Source organism: Echinops telfairi, unplaced genomic scaffold, assembly GCF_000313985.2.
Source record: "Echinops telfairi isolate 266 unplaced genomic scaffold, ASM31398v2 ScPeMD7_9;HRSCAF=40, whole genome shotgun sequence".
Taxonomy (NCBI): Eukaryota; Metazoa; Chordata; class Mammalia; order Afrosoricida; family Tenrecidae; genus Echinops; species Echinops telfairi.
In genome coordinates this window covers 39,169,523-39,187,738 of record NW_022103906.1, presented here as the reverse complement: position 1 = coordinate 39,187,738, position 18,216 = coordinate 39,169,523, and positions in this window count along the sequence as shown.

The following is an 18,216-nucleotide window of genomic DNA, read 5'->3' as shown; positions in this document are numbered from 1 at the left end:
ACACACACACACACACACACACACACGCACACACACATATTATTGTAATAATTCTCAAAACAATAGCAGAATTTTTTAATGGTATGCCTTTGGCTTCAGTTCCATCATAATTTTCAATAATTATCTGGATATTTTATTTTTCTTTAAACCTTTCCTTAGAGAAAGTTAGCAAATGGTGAAATATCTTTTCAGCTACTCTAGAGAAAAGGATTTTTTATACATTATGGTAATACATATGTAATGAAACATTTCAAAATTTCTATATACATTTCAGTGTAATGTTCAACTTTATCCCATATAGTCAGTTAAGTATTAATGCAATGTTTTGTCTGTTCTTAAATGAGTCTAACATAAATTAATAGCTTCACTATTCCATTACATCAGATTGAACCCTGGCTGAATTGGGCGTGTACACTGTAGTTACACTGGCATGTCTTTTTCTCAACCACATTACCACTCTTTGGAAACTTTTTATGAGATCGCTATTGGGAGATAATACCTCTTTTCATTCTCCATTATTTTTATCCTTTGCTTTTGACTTTGATCCACAAACAAAATTCTTAACTTTACTGTCTTTCTTGTTTTGAAATTCTAGTCCCACTATTTTTTTACCCACCTCAGTCATTGTTTCCTTCATCATTTCAAAACCTAAGTGAATCTAAGAATCTCATTTTTCCTACTGCATACTGAATTCAATCTCAGAATCTCCTCTATAGGGTACACCTTTGATTCCAATCCCAACCACACTTGTTCATCAACTGTCAATTTTCACAAAGAAAGAACCTATTCACTGAAGGAGAGCGCGCTTAATGAACGTACATTTTTTTCCCTGAGAATCCTCAGTATATCCATTCATGTTAAAAGACACGTTACAATTTAGCCCTCCTAAAGAATTTTATATTTTAATATGTAATCTTGTACTCTGCAAATCAAGAGAAAGGAGTTTAGGTTCTAACTGTGGAGTATCGAGGGTCTGAACTGCAGCAATCTGGACCACATATTTATTTCACTCATTCCACAAACATCAGTAAACACAAACTAAGAGTTTGCTGTTTTTAGATCCGACCTTAAGCCTGAGACAATGAGTGGGTCCCTTCTTTTTGTTATGAAAATGAAGCAGACTGCTGCACATGGCAAACATGTCATGAGGTTGATCCTCTTAGCTTCCCTCTATTTCTTTTCAAAGTTAGAGTCACCTATACTTCACACATATTAGAAGAGCTACTCAGATACTCACCACTTTCTGTCACTTTGTCAAACTGTGGAGCGTGTATGTTTTGTGATACTAAATGCTATGTCAGTGGGAATTTAAATGCCAGAAGGGTTACACAAAGTGAACCGCTTTCAGCAGAGTTCCCAGATTAGGAACAGACTGAAAATAAGCTGTCCACATGAGAGGTATTTGTCATTGGGAGCTACCGTCTTGAAATTGCGCTATATGTTGTTCTGATTTTTGATAAATGAAACCGGATGTGGTGAGCCTATAGGGACAGCAAGTAAAATAAAGGTTTCAGGGGAGGCAGGGTGTAGGCGTTCTGGAAGGGTAAAAGGGAGACAATGTCAAGGAGTCCAGGAAGAAAAAGTATGTTGCAAAACGGATTGTGGAAGCTATACAATTCTGCTTGATGTGATTGAACTATGGAATGATATGATATATGTAGTAACTCCCAAGTAAAAAGAAAAGAAAAGAAACAACAACATCGATCCAGGAATGGGTTTTGGGCTCACACTAACTCATAGCATCAACTTAAGTACACTTAGTCCTTACATCATGACCCTGCTCAATACTCACCCACAGAAAGGGAACACAGAAGATATGGCTGCTTTAGCAAAATGTAGTGAAGAAATTAAATAGTGCCTGGCTATCAGATAAAATAGCAATTGGGGTCTTAAAGGTTTGTTTCCAAACAAGCAGCCATCTAAGACAGATGTCAACTAAATCCATATGGAAGAACACACCATCATCAGTCACTGGAAGGCTGTAAATCATATCATCTGAAACCAAAGAAGGGATTAGTATCAGAGTCTAAAATGTGAGAATCTTGTTTGCAGAAGGATTGGTCAGAACTACATAGGAAATAAGCCTCTGGTGAACCTCCTCCATCCACAACTGAGGGTATGGGAGGATAGTAGTTTCTAAACAGTGTGCATTGGAGAGATGAGTATAGAAGATCAAAGGCATATATCCAACTTGAATAGTTAAAATCTTGTCAGTTGAATCCCCCTCTGTTGTACGCTAGACCTGATCTGGTTTTCAGCATTTTCTGTATTTTTGTTCTGTGTTTACATTAGGGTGTAGCTCAGAAATGTTATATCATTGGAGATCACCTTCTTATAGTTGTGTTATATATTTTTCTGTTTTTTGACATATGAAACTCAGCGCTTATGAACCTTGAGGGACAACCAGTAGAATATGGGTTTCAGGGGGCAGGTGGTACTGTGGTTGTGTAGGACTAAAAGGGATGATCTCAGGGATTCCAGGAAGAAAAATGATGTTTGAAAACTGATTGTGATAGCATTTGTATAATTCTGCTTGATGTGATTGAACTGCGGAATGATATTATATATGTATTAACTCCAATAAATGATAATAAAAATCATGTTATCTGCAAATTTTGAGAGTTTCACTTCTTCTTTCCCCAGTTTTATTCCCTTAATTACTTTCTGTTGTCTATTGGTATTGGCTAAGAATTCCAGTACAGTGTTAAATAAAAGTGGTGATAGGCCTTCCCAGCACGATCACAAAAACAAAAGGGGGGCATAAGCAAATGTGGTGACAAAAGATGATAGTGCCCAGCTATTAAAAGATACAGCATCTGGGGTCTTAAATGATTGCAGTTAAACAAGTGGCCACTGAATACGGAAACAACAAAGCCCACATGGAAGATGCACATCAGCCTGTGTGATCATGAGGTGTCAAGGAAAATAGATATGAGGAATTCAAAAATAAGTATGTTAGACATGGTTCTCTAGAGAAACAAAACCAGGACATTAATGATTTTATATATATTTATATGGATAGATAGATAGATAGATGGATAGATAGAACATAAGAAATAAACAGTTAATTAACTTATAAAGCGGTACAAATGGCTCAGTGCAATTCACTTCTGAGACAGCTAATACACTTGCAGTCCTTTAAGTCTTGAGAGCCATTGGGTAGTCCTCTGTAGAGCAATTCAGGCTATCTGGCCACAGGCAGCAAACAGCAAGGCAGGTCACCAACAGTCAGCCAGATGACAGGGTCCGAGAGTCTCCAGCTCAAGCCACGTATACTCCAGTAGCCTGACAACTCAGGTCTTGAAGGAACCTCAAACTACTGTGACACAGACCACGGATTAGGTGTCCCATGGGTAGTGTAACTGGCAAATTGAGTCAGAGAACCAGCTAAGGTAGCTGCACACTGGTCTGAACATCAAAAAGCAAGAGACATAAAAGGCAAGGCTCACTGAGACATTTATCGCTCTGCCCTTCAATTAATCCCACATGTGTTCATTGGCCAGGTGGGCACAATAAACCTTAACTATCACAAAAAGCAATCAGATTGACATGAAGGAGCATAGAGAAAGTGGAGGCCCAAAACCCACCTGTCAGATAATTGGACAGTCCCTCACAGAAGGGCCACACAGAAGGGATGATCTATCCTGGGTGCAGTACAGCACTGATGAAACAGAAAAATATTCTCTAGGTCTTTAATATTTCCTCCCCTTACTATTATGTTCTTAGTTTTACCTCATTAATCTTGTGAGACCTGTGGGTGTTCATTTGTATAATTAAGATTGTTCAATGCATGGACTCCAATTGCCTTCACAGAAGGAGTTTGGGAAATTAGTTCCCCATTCTATATCCTGACATAGTCTGTGTAGATTTAGGGAAAGCTCTTCCCTAAATAATTGGCAGAACTTCCCTGTGACATCATCTACTCCTGAGCTCGTCCTTGTTGGGAACTTTTGATGACCAACTCTGTTTCCCTTTGTTTTGAGTGTGGTGAGATAGTCTACATCCATCTGTGTGAACACGGGTATTTGATAAATGGAGTATTTCTAGATATTTGTCCATTTCTTTGAGATTATAAACATTTTCATAGTATAGTCTATAGTTTGTAATCTTTTTATTTCATTCATATATATAATATATATATAATGTTGCCTCTCCTTTCATCTCTAATTCTAGATATTGCATCTTTTTTTTTTTCCTTTGTTAAGTTTGTTGGAGGTTAGTCAATGTTGCTCATTCTTTCAGAGACCGCAATATGACGTAAGTTGTTTCTCCTGATAGTGTCCCACATCATTCTCAGGCTTTCTTCTGATACCTTTACCTTTTCGGTTGATTATATCTTTCTTCAGACCTATTGCTTCTTTTATAAGCAGCGCCAGACACTCTGCCTGCCTTCACTTCCCCCCAAAGTGACTCTAGTGTCACAACCCCCTGCCACTCACCCCACTGGTTCTTTCCCTTTATCACCTGGTCTGATTAACCCGTGAATGTGGAATGTCACTCAGCCTTCAGTTGCTAGGCATCCTCAGCCTGTCTACATCAGGTTAAAGACTCCTTGAAATTTCCTGATGTGCCCTAGGACCCTCTCGCCCTCTGACACTTAAAAGGCCTCAAACCTATACTCTCAAAACTACTCAAAGTAGTCCTGTTAAGGTCAACCCACTCTCCTTAAAGCAAGCCTATCCTGTCAGTTATTAAACCCAATGGAAGTCACAGACTTGTCCAAGACCTTAGGGCCATTAATGCCACTGTCCTGCCTATTCATCCCATCATCCCCAACCCTTATACTCTGTTTTCTACCATACCACCTAATAGTACACACTACAAGGTTTTAGATTTAAAGGATGCCTTCTTTACTATTCCACTTGATGAAAGGTCCCAAGACCCCTTTGCCTTTACCTGGAAAGACCCCGATACCTTACACTCTCAAGAGCTATGTCGGGGTGTTTTGTCCCAGGGTTATTTAAATAGCAGCCACTTATTTAGCCAAGCACTAGTGACCAAACTCCTGTCCCTAGACCTTTCCCACACTTCCTCCTCCACGGTGTGGATGACCTCCTGCTACGTAGTCCCACCCGTTCAGATTCCCCAAATCACACCAATGTTCTTTTCGACTGCCTAGCAGATAAGGGGTACTAAGTATCCCCAACTAAGGTCTAGCTTTATCTCCCCTCTGTTATTCTATCTGGGAATCGACTCACAAAGAACTCCAGAGAGATTACAGTAGACACAAAGTGGCTTCTTTCTCAACTCTGAACTCCTTCTACAAAAACCAAAATACTCTTCTTTCTAGGCCTTGCAAGCTTGCTCAGGCTGTGGATTACCAACTTTAGCATGTTCGGCAAATCCCTAGGAAGCAGCTAAGGGAAGACTCACTGAACCTTTAGTCGCAACAGCATCTATTGATAAGCCACACAAAACATTCATATCTGCCCTATCAGCTCCTGCTCTTTCTCTCCCTAATTTAACACTCCCTTCATTCTGTGTGCACATGAAACTCGTGGGGTGGCTGTGGGAGTCCAAGGCCAGGAAATAGGACCTACTTTCACTGCAGTAGCCTATTTATCTAGACAGTTAGACCCAGCTGAACAGGGATGGGCTCCATGCTTATGGGCCATGGCAGCAGCTGCTCTCCTAGCCCAAGAAATCTCAAACATTACTTTTGGCCAGGACACTTGTATTAAATCCCCTCATCATTTACAGGACCCACTCTGTCACTGTGCTGTATCAGCTCTCACACCCTCTTGTCCACAACTATTTCATCTCAACTTTATTGAGAGTTCAAATTTTATGATCTAGTCCTGCCCAACACTAAATCCAGCTACATTGGTTCGCATTTCTTCATCCCCACTCCAACACTCCAGCACTAAAAGCCTTGATCTATGTGCCACTACCTCACATCTCTACCTCGCCCTCACCCAAGCCAGATGACACTTGGTTCATAGATGGCAGTTCAACTCTTACCTCTAACCGTGTCTACCAAGCTGGCTCTGCTAGAGACCATTCCTCAGGGACTGTGGAGTCAGGCCCCTTCCCAACAACCCTACCTCTCAAAAGGCAGAGCTTATTAGTATGAGGCCGTAAGATGAAAAGGTAAATATTTACACATACTCAAAATGTGTTTACATATTTTAGATTCTCACACTGCCCTATAATGAAAGAGAGGATATATGATGCCCAAAGGAGGGCCAATTACAAATGGCAACCAAATTCAAACGCTTTTACAGACTGCTCCATTTCCACAACAAACAGCTGTTCTTTACCGCAAGGGACACCAGCATTCCCACGATGCCATAGCAATAGGAAACAACAAGCGGACATCAGCTCGCAGAAGCTGGTGCCCAGCCCTTTGGAGTTACCTGCACCCACCAGAAAGATGCACGGATTCATCATGTCTACAAAATGTATGGATGTCCCAAGTATAAATATTGTGGCATTCCCTTTGTTCTCAGCCCTGCTTGCTCCCTGAAATTCCTGGCTCCCTCTTGCAAAGGCCTTCCCAGCTAGGTTCTTTCTGCTGTCCCTTTCTCTTCCTGCCCCAGAAGTGGGGGCTGCTGCGCCAGCGCCATTTACCTCTTTCCTCGTTGAACTCTGTTGTAGCTTGTGAGTGGGTCTGTATTAAACCTAATTTTCTTCTCTGTTTTGTAATAGAGACTCTCGTGCCGCTAGACCTTCCAAGTAAGCTAATTCTCTGGCTTTAGGTTTAACCTTTCTTTATGCGGCAATGCTAAACTCCTCTCACTTCATGTCCTTTGATTTCCTGTTCCCTATGAACCTCAAGTCCCTCAATAGATCTATCAATCAAAGGTCTCGCTCTGTCTCTGAAACAGGAAGTTAACGATATGACAATAACAAACAACAAAAATGACCAGATAAAACAGAAAAATCTCATGTAAAAGGAAAGCAGAAAATATTAAGAAACTGAAACTTTAAAATGAGTCAAAAGAGAAATGAAATTATAAGCATTTGATTTTAACCTAACAATATCTGCCATAATTGATTTTACAAGGCTTTCTGTCTGATAGTCAGATGAATGTTCATATCTCTGGACTAGGATTAGAGAGGATTCACCAGAAGCTTAATCCATGTGAAGACCCTGCAAATGAATTTTGGGTTTTAATTGTAATTCATAGCCTTCTGCAAATCAGGTGTTCAGAATTTAAGCTCTGATGCCATTTCCTCCTCCCGATTTTGATTTTTTTTTCAATCCTTGAATCTCACACACACTGGTGTATTTCTTCAATGTGGACTTAGTTGATGACTCACTTAGATAGTTGCTTGTTTCTTTCTCATAGCCCGGCACCATCTGATTTCTTCACTATACTGTGCTATAGCACCTATATCTTCCATAATCTCTTCATGAGGGTGAATACCAAATAGTACCATGTCATTAAAACTAATTGTTCTTAGTTTCAGGCCATAATTAAGTGTAAATCCAAAATTCATTCACATACCTATTGTTTATATATTCTATGGTTCATGTTACAGACATTGTTATCATTTTATGAGAAGAGAACACTATAAATCACTCCTGTGGGGTATAAGGTAATTCTATTGATAGTATCATTAATTTAGCCAATGGCAAATAATTTAAAACATTGTTGAGAAAAAGAAATTATACAAGTATAGCTTGGCTTCAAGCAAAGTCTAATGGCCTCCAATTTTGTAACCTTGGGATAGCACTCACCTGCTTCTTCTTACAGTAGGGTGTTTTAGCCTTCAGTCCAAGAGAGTATACCAGTTCTTTAAATATACTGCAGATGAGTTTGAGATAAAGCCCAGTTCACTTTATAGGGTTGCCTATGAAGAAGACCATGAACCTTGAAAGGAGAGAGTCACAGTAGTCTATATCACAGGGTCAGGATCACCAAGGGCTGGATAGAAACTAGGTATCAAGCATCCAATTAGCAACATAGTGCCAGGCATACTTTCCCAATGAGTTTTATAGCAGCATGATTAAGCAATGTTTGTTGTTTTTGTTTTTAACTGATGAGAGGCTGTTTCACCCTGTTGATCCACCAAGAGATATGTATCACTCTTGTAGGCATGTCTGTTGATTTAGGGTGGTCTTAGCACAATGTTGTATGGAGCAACTGAATGAACCTCTTCCGTCCCACCTTCAGAAATGAACTCCAGTTAAGTGGAGGTCTTTTTAGTCAAAGTGGTTTTTAAGATGTACAAATAAAGGAGTGATACATGGTCCTTGGATGCTAGGAAGGCTACTATTTACCTCCTTGCTTGGGAGACCAGTTTAAAAAGTTACATAAGGTTATATGAGAGCAGAAGCCCGCCCTCTTCTGGATATTTATCCTTATAGTAGTGAACTCATAGAATATGTGTCCTTTTGTGATTGTCTAACCTTACTCAGCACAATGGTTTTCAGGTCCACACATGTCATGAGTTGTTTCCTAGTTTTATCGCTTTTTTTAAAGGGATGCATAGTATTCCATTGTGTGTATCAACCATAATTTTATGATTCTACTGGTGGCCAGTCAAGTCATTTCCAGATTCTTGCTTTTATGAACTGTGCTTCAAAGAACATGGGAGAGCATACATCTATTCTTCTTCTGTCTCATTTCTTTGGGGTATATGCTCAGCAAAAGTATTGCTGTGTCATATAGTATTTCTTTGATTCCCAGTTGTTAGTGCCAGTTTAGGTAGTGCCATATAGCTTTCCACAATGATTGAACATATTTACAAGCCCACCAGCTTTTATAAGAGTTCCTACCACTCTACACCCTCTCCATAATTTGTTGTTCTCTGTTGTTGTTTTTTTTTTAATTGGCCTATCATTGGGAGTGGAAGGTGGTATTTCATAGTTATCTTGATTTGCATCTCCCAGATGTCTAGCGATTGTGAGAATTCCCTCATGTGTTCGTTAGTCATTCCAGTGTCATCCCTTGTGCATTGTCTATTCATGTCCTTTGCCCATATTTTAATTGGATTATTTTTTTTTCTTACTGAGTTATTGCAGTATTCATTTTTACACAAATGCTGCCCTTTGGGTCTCCTATGATTTTTTTTTAGGAGTAAGTTGCTTTCGGGAATTATTGTTCATTTTATAGATTTGTTATTTGGCTGTAAGGGGGACCCAGGGCTGAGTATAATCCCAGTTGAAGATTATTTAAGGGTTATAGTTACAGGTATTTTCCAGCTTTGTCAGTCCAGTCAATTTGGTCTTTTGTGGGATTTTGATATCTGTTCTCCATCATTTGTTCCCCATTCTGTCTATTGTGATAGTGGTCAAAGTGGTCAGTCAGGATAGCTAGGCAGCATCTAACTATTCTGGTCTCAGGGTAGAGGGGGCTGCGGTTTCTGTGATTCATTGGACCTTTGGACTAGTTGTTTCCTTGAATCTTTCATTTCCTTCTCTCTTTTTTCTAGGAGGAGAGACAAATTGCTGCTTCTTTGTGGCTGCTGGACAGCTTGTAAGAAAGAGATTATTATTTACCAACATAGAATGTAAAACATTGCCTTTGGGGACTATGTTATACCAATGGACCTAGATGTCCCCCTGTAACTATGGTCCTAAGTCTTCAATCCCTTTGGCCCATTACTTCATGGTCCCTGTTTATGGCTAAGAGGTTTGCATAACTGTGTTCGCTGTATGCTGTGCTGTATGCACGGATAAATTTGCAGCACACACACTTAAATTGGTAAAAATATTATTGGTCTAACCTATACATTCTATATATGCTCATTGTTGCAGTCTCATTCATGTTCACTCGGTCAGCTTTCATGTTTATCTATGATTCCACTCATAGATTCTTGTTTATCATTACTGTTGTATCCATAAGAGTGTTAACTATTGCTGCCTTTAATTTTGTGCACATCTAAGTATCTTCCTTTGCCTTGTCATGTTGTTTATCTTCCCTTTCTTGAATATTGCCTTTCCCTTCTTCTAAGTTAACATTTATCTACTATCTCATTATTTATCTTCCTTACCATACTGGTAACCATCTAACATTTTTCCCCTGTGTGTAATCATTTTCTTCATATTTAATAATGGTGATATTAGACATTATCCATTTTCAATCGACTTATATATTTCAGCATAAGAGGAACAATTGTGAGGATGGCCCAGGACTGGGCAGCATTTCCTTCTCTTGTGCATAAGATCTTCAGGGATTGGAACCTACTCGATGGCACCTAGCAGTAATAATAATCTGTTATTGGCCCTTAAGTTGTGTCCTTCTTTTTATGATTTTAAATACTTCTGCAGTGAACACGGATATGAGTACATCTAGATGTGTCATGTCTTTCATGTCTCTGCAGTAGGGTGGGAAGCAGCCAACATGCCTTGTATGGCACGCTGAATCAGCAGCAGCAACTAGCATCACATTACTCACCAAGGAGAAGCAGTTCCAGCCACCTTAGGGGCGATTTAATTAAATGTTTGACAAAATAGAGCAGCCTCATTTTTAAGTTGATAATTTTAATGGTCCACAAAGGATGTTATAGATATCCAAATCGACCTTGGCAGTAAAGAGATTTCCTGCCCCTCCTCTACTTGGCAGAGGTTCAGGCCAGATTCAGAAGAGAAACTGGAAGAAAGGAGATCATTGCTGATGTCAGATGGAGCTTGGCTGAAAACAGAGAATGCCAGAAAGATGTTTCCAAGTATTTTATTGACTATGTCAAGGCATTAGATAGTGCAGATCATAACAAACTATGGCTAACCTTGAGAAGAATGGGAATTCCAGAACACTTTATTATGCTAATGCAGAACTTCTATAGGGATCAAGAGGCAGTTGACCAAACAGAATGAGGGAATATGCATGGTTCAAAATCAGAAAAGGTATATGACAGAGTTGTATCTTTTTGCCAGACATATTTAATCTGTATGCTGAGCAAATAATGAGAGAAACTAAATTATATGAAGAAGAATGCATCATCAGGATTGGAAGATTTATTAACAACCTAGCATATGCAGATGATGCAACTTTGCTTGCTGAAAGTGAAGAGGACTTGAAGCAATTGCTGATGAAGAACAAGGATTGCAGCCTTCGGTATGGATTAGAATTCAATGCAAAGAAGACAAAAATCCTCACAACTGGACCGATAGGTTACATCTGATAAGTGGAGAAAAGGGTGAAGTTGTAATGGATTTTGTCTTGCTTGGATCCACAATCAACGTTCATGGAAGCAGTGGTCAAGAGCTCAAAAGACATATTGTATTAGGTAAATCTGTTGCACAAGACTTCTTTAGAATTTTGCAAAGCAAGGAGATTACTTTGCGGACAAAGGTGAGCCTGACTGAAGCCATGGTATTTTCAATGACCTCATATCCATGTTAAAGTTGGATATTGAATAAGGAAAATGGAAGAAGAATTGGTGCATTTGATTTGTGGTGCTGGCAAAGAATATTCAAAGAACCACTGACTGTCAAAAGAACAAATAATCTGCCTGCAGGAATTATGGCCGTTGTGCTCCTTGTAGGCAAGGGTATTGAGACTTTGTCTTACATATTTTAGCCATTCTCAGGAGCTGTCAGTCCCTGGAGAAGGACATCATGCTCAGTAAAGTAGAGAGGCAACAGAATAAAGGAAGGTCCTCAAGGAGATGGATTGACAATAATGGGTGCAATAATGCAATAATGGACGCAAGCATAAGAAAAATTGCTAAAACAGTGCAGGATTGGGCATTGTGGTGCTTAGAGTTGTTATGGTTCAGAACCCATTCAGTGGCACTGAACACAAAACAACAACACCCTTGATTATAGTCAGGTACCTAATAGTGGGATTTTTGGGTATGCTATTTCTATCTCCAATTTTGGGGGCTGTACCATCTATACCATTTTCCACAGTGGTTGTACCATCTTAGCGTATAGGAGAGTTCCAATCTCTCCACATCCTTTCCAGTGTTGAGTTTTTTGGTATTTTGAACTTCATTTTTGTTACTGTTGTGTGATATCTCATTGTTGCTTTGGTTTTCATATAATGGCCAATGATTGGGAGCATTTGTTCATGAATAGTCTGTTTATGTTCTTCATCCATTTTTAATTGAATTGTTTTCATTTTCTTCCTGAGGAAATTTTGTAATTATTTATTTAGGAAAAGAGATTACACTATACTGAGTTTTCCAAAACCATAATATACATTCCTTACAAACTATTGAACTGTAACTTTAAATGTCTCAGATATCACTTAAAACATTTGATTTAAGGGCTTGACAAACATCTTATTTTATGATCAGGTTTTATGAGTCCTTTTCTTGAATGAAAATTATTCACTGTTCCAAAGGCTCTGAGCTACAGAACATGCCCCCACACTCTTAGCTTATTACTCTATGATACAACCTTTTAGACTATGTGAAGGAACTTGCCCAAATACCATTTGATGCCCTTCTATTTCTCTATGCTTTATTGTTTACTGGTGGACAAAGCACACAAGAGTTCTGCAAAGTCTTCACATTCCCTTCGACTCAGGGATGACCATCAGGTTCAATTTTATGAAATAGTTTCAATGAGAAATTCACTTAGTGAGGCACTCAAAGTGCTTCTCCAGAGTAAATACTCTGACACTTCTACATGTTCCTTTTTTTTTTTTCAAGCTTTTTAAAGTTGGTTGCTTTATTTTGCCTTTTCTAAAAATGAAACATTTCTATACAGTTAAAGCTGCTTACCAGGCATATTCCACAGACATATTATTATACTTTAAAACAGGTTTCTCCTCTACATTTTCACATGGATCACAAAGTAAAAAGCAGAATCCATCAGATGAGGTCATCTCAGCAAGGAGCCCAATTAACTCAAAATAAAGCCTCAAATGGTAGATGAACCAGAACTCCTAATAAGCTTTCCCCAGGGTATTGTGACCAATTTGTGTATTAAAATGTTTTAATGTGATTTTGAAAATCATTCTTCTCAATCCTGTCACCTCTCTTATCAAGATATTATTGTCTTTAATGTATAAAGTATTAGGTAAATGCACATGCTCATGCATATGAACTGGTTGGGCTATTTCTCATGATTTTTTAATATTCATTTTCTTCAGTTATATGGACAGAAATATAATGTGTGCTTTTCTCCCTTTGCAGAGAATAAAGATTACTAGGGTTTTATTATATATAATTTTTAAACTTCTCATTTAAGTTATTTACTGAGATTTTACTAAGATGATATTGAATGAGAGGAAAACGTGGAAAGAGAAGAAGGGAGAGTGAAAGAGAACTGAATTATACAACAGATGACCAGGATTAGTATCTAGTCACCCAAACGGTGCAGGTCATTCATTAAAAAATCTCAGTTTTAATTAGCAAACACCTGTTTTCTGTTTGATTTTACACTGATATCTATTGTCTGCAATTTGCTTTCTTCAGTACAAGCAATTAGATAGGCCTGACAGTAACAGTTAATCTAATTAGTCCAATGGTACCTTGGGAGGCAACTATCGACTTGAAGAAATTCCAGATCCAAGTGATCACAGGTTCATTCATCTGATTGGATAAAATGTGTGCACACTTTTATGAAATATAATCTCACCACCACCACCACCACCACCACCACCAGGTGATCCTTCTTTTAAATGTGGTTTTAAGTGGAAGAATGGTCTAATAAATATTTTGAGTTGCACTGTACACCCCTTAGGAAGATCTGGTAGGATAATGCATTGGGGATTGTGCTGCTTACCACAAGCAGTCAGTAGGAAAGAAGAGAAAGCTGTCTGCTCTGTATAAAATCATCCTCTTGAAAACCCCATGAGTCGGAATTGACTGAAAGGCAGTAAGAACGGAACATGCATCAGTTACCATTCAAGATTCAGAAATTAGGGAGGGGGGGACAACTACTACCTACTATAAAGGAAGTTAGTTTGATGAAGGGGAGAGATGCATAGTCAGGTTATTGTATACATAAGGAGCTTGGGAGGCTAGAAGAAGCAAGTTAAATTGAAACACTAATAAGTTAAAACTGAGACATTCCTCTAAAAATACTAGGTGCTACTGTAGGAAAATGTTGAAGCCATTGGCTCTTCTTGAAATGAAAGAGTTGTGCTTGTTTTCAAACAGGTAGAGATTTCTATGTAACCTTGTGATCTGAGAAACTGAACCAGCAGTTTCTGGTGAAACTTGACATCATCAAATATATGTGTTAATCTATAGTATGAGATAAAAGATGTTTTCTTTTTAAATCTGGTAAAGTAAGTTGTTCCTGAGTCCAGGGTTCTGGGAAACATTCACCAAAGCAGGGTCAGTCTTCAGTTACCATTCCATTCCCACATCTGCCTTAATGGTGTGCCCAGATGATTTGGAGTTAATATTTCCACAAGCAAAGGAAAACCTGAAACATGGTGCCAGTAGAATTATTTGGCAAACAGATGCTTTCTAAGCTCCAGCCTCAGACTCCTGTCCTTGTTTTGGAAAGATGAGAATTTGAACTTCACTTGGTTCAATTGCAAACGGAGCCCAGAAGACCAATCTGCTCTCCAGAGCAGAGGGGAATATTATGTCTGTTCAAGGAGGTAGCTTATCTGCATTGTGAAAATTAATGGAAGTAACATCTTACTCAGGGAGCAACATATTATGTTAGATGCGGTAAAAGAGGGGTGACAAGATGTAAAGGTCATTAAAAATTAAGTTATGTCTACACACAAGTATGCAAAGACTTTGCTGGTGTGCTGATATTGTTGTTAAATGTTGTAGACTTAGTTCTGACCCATAACAACCCTATGTACACAAAAGAAAACACCCCGTTCCTGGTTTACCCTCAGGATTATTCATCTGTTTGAGTGCACTGTTGCAGCCACTTTGTCAATCGTCTTCACGGGGCTCTTCCTCTTTTCCTCTCTTTCTTTTTTTTTTTAAATTAATCATTTTGTTTGAGGCTCTTACAGCTCTTATAGCAATCCACACATCCATAGTATCAAGCACATTTGTAGATATGTGGTCATTACCATTTTCAAAACATTTTCTTTTACTGGAGCCCTTGGTATCAGCTCCTCCTTTTTCCCTCCCTCCCCTACCCGCTAACCCTCATGAACCTTGGATAGCTTATAAATTATTATTTTCATATCTTACACTGTCTGCTGTCTCCCTTCTCCCACATTTCTGTGGTTTGTCTCCCTCAGTGGGGTGGGGGTGGCGGGACAGCATTATACATTGATTAGTGTGATCAGTTCCCATTTCTCCCCCTTCTCTCCCCACCTTTCCCCTACCCTCATGGTATGGTGACTCCCATTATTGGTCCTGAGGGGTTTATCTGTCCTGGATTCCATGTATTGAGAGCTCTTATCTATACTTGTGTACATGCTCCAATCTAGTCAGATTGCAAGGTAGAACCAGGGTTATGATAGAGGGGGTTGAGGAAGACTCAAAGAACCAGAGGAACGGTGTGTGTTTCATCAGTGCTATACTGTACCCTGGCTAGCTCGTCCTTTCCTGGTGACCCTTCTGTGAGGGGATGTCCAATTGTCTATGTTTGGGCTTTTGGTCTCCACTCCAACCTACCTCATTTGCATTAATATGATTGTTTGTTTTGGTTATTCTGATACCTGATACCTGCTCCCAAGGACACCTTGTGATCACATAGGCTGGTGTGCTTCTTCCACGTAGGCTTTGTTGCTTCCATGCCAGATGGCCAGTTTTTTAGCTTCAAGCCTCTAAGACCACAGACACTATATCTTCTAATAGCCATGCACCATCAGCTTTCTTCACCACATTTGCTTATGCACCCATTTTGACTTCAGTAATCATGTTGGGATGGAAAACATCACAGATGCCAGGTTATTAGAATAAAGTGTTCTTGCATTGAGGGAGGACAAGTAGAGGACAAGGTGGACAATGCCTATCTGCTACCTTGATACCTAACATATAAATACATGTACGTAGACCTATATCCCTATTGTTACATATTAATTTATTTATATGCTTTAATCTGCTTTATCAAGATGATGTCCTTCTTCAGGGACTGATTCCTCCTGATAGCATATCTTAAGTATACAAGACAAAGTCATGAGCATTCTGACTGTACTTCTTCCAAGACAGACTTGCTCTTTTATCAAGAAGTCCATAGTATATTTTCCCACAGCATAATTCAAAAGCATAAATTATCCTTTTCAGTTAATTAACTGAAATTTTGTTTTTTCCTTGAGGAACAGAAACACATATAAATGAGGATGGGTACACACTTCCTCTAAGAGATGAGCATCAATATATTGAAAATAATCATTCAAAAACTTCCTGTCCAGAAAAGTTGAAGTTACAATGACAGGGTGATAACTATCATCAAGGTTACTGAAATTAACTTCACTGGAGAGTGTTGCATAAACAAAAGTTCTATTACATAAAGGAAGAGGAAAGAGATAAACTTTTATGCATTTGTTTGGATAAAACATTACATATACATATATGTTCCATTTTGATGAGGATTTATATAATTCCATTTTGTTTCTCATGTTAGTCTATCTATCTATATCTCATTTTGATTCTCATGTTATTCAGATGAGGTAGGCTTAATTTTTTTGTCATATATAAAATGTGAAACAAACTGACAAGGTTAAGTAATTTGCCTAATAAACTACTTAGACAATGCAGTTAGGAAATAGGAAATCATTGTTTTGACCAAGTTTTCTTTGATTCTTTACACAGTCTGCTCCCAAAAGACAAATAATAAATATTAAAAGGCTTGTCATGCTCTGAATTTTAAAGGCATATTTTAAAATAGTATAAAAGCATATTTAAAATAGTATATGTAAATCACCAACCTAGAATATTATTTGACTTTTGCATATTATCATTTGACTATTAAAAATAGGCTCAAATATTCCCGGGACAAAATATTTTTTATCTGTTAACAACAAATAAGTCAGAAAGTAGCAAGCCAAGAGATCTGCAGGACTCTGTTGGACACTGCTAACTGAAAGATTCATGAAGATAAGTGCTGTAGTGCTTTACCTTTAAGGAACTAACCATGTAATATGGAAAAGGCAGGCAACGTGAAATAGATAATAATATATCAAAGCAGATTCAATAGAGATAATTACAAGGATTCTACAAGAATGGAGAGATTTGTCCTTCAGTGCAATAGCATATATTGCCATTTCTATATACCTTTAGATCAGCTCAATACTTACTTGCCTTATGCTACATTCCTCAGCATAAACTAATTTCATGTAGCTGATAAAAATATATTGCCTAGGATCAGCCACTGTCAGCAATATGCTGTTAAATATTTAATAAATATACTGAGAAGGAAAATAAAAAACAAGCAAGCAAGCAAACAAACAAACAAAACCCCTGATTTATAGCATCTGCCAATTTCCTTGATGTGAACAGTTAAACAATGAGCAATTTCAAACTACCAATGTGACTGGACTGAATGTGAACTTGAGATAATATGTTCACAATTAGCTAGAACTTATTTAAAGGAATAACTAATCCAATTTTTTAATGGTAATGCAACAAAATGTTTGAAATGTCAATAATCTTAATATTTACCTTCCAATATTCACCTTTATCCCATAGAGTGACTTACATATCGAATCCAATATTTAGTATTTTCTCAAATGAGACAAACTATAAATTAATAACTTCCCTATTCACTATGTCAGATAAACTCTGACCAAACTGGGCATTTCTTTCTTTTTCATTTTCACCCATAGTTCCATTCTCTTGAATGAGGTTTCCATTTCAAGAAATTGCCTCTTCCCACCCTCCATCTTTGTTCATCCTTCAAGCCAATTCACAGATGAAATTACTGATTTTATTGGGTATCTCTCTTGATTTACTTTCTGAGTCTGATCTGTGTTCTAGGTCACTCTCGTTTCCCCAGTACTGTAGTCATCTATGTCGTGCATCATAGTGACCCTGTGGATGACAGACTAAAACGCGACCATTCCTACACCAGCCCCGCAATTTATGTGCTGGAGCCCATTGCTGGAGCCACTGTGGCAATCCAATGAGTGTAGGGTCTTACTCTTTTTTTTTTAATGTCCTCCCTTTATCAAACGTGATTGATCTCTCCAGATAACATATTCAAAGTACATAAGAGAGAGTCTTACCATCATTGCTAATAAGGAGGGTTTAGGTTGAACTTCTTCCAAGACAGATTTGTTTGTTCTTCTGATGGTCCATAGTTCTTTCAATATTCTACACTAACCCAATGATTCTAATCTATCTTCAGTCTTCCTATGTATTGTCAGCTTTCACATGTATATGAGGCAATCAAAAATACCATGACATGAGCTAGGTGCACTTTAGTCCTCGAAATGACATCGTTGTTCT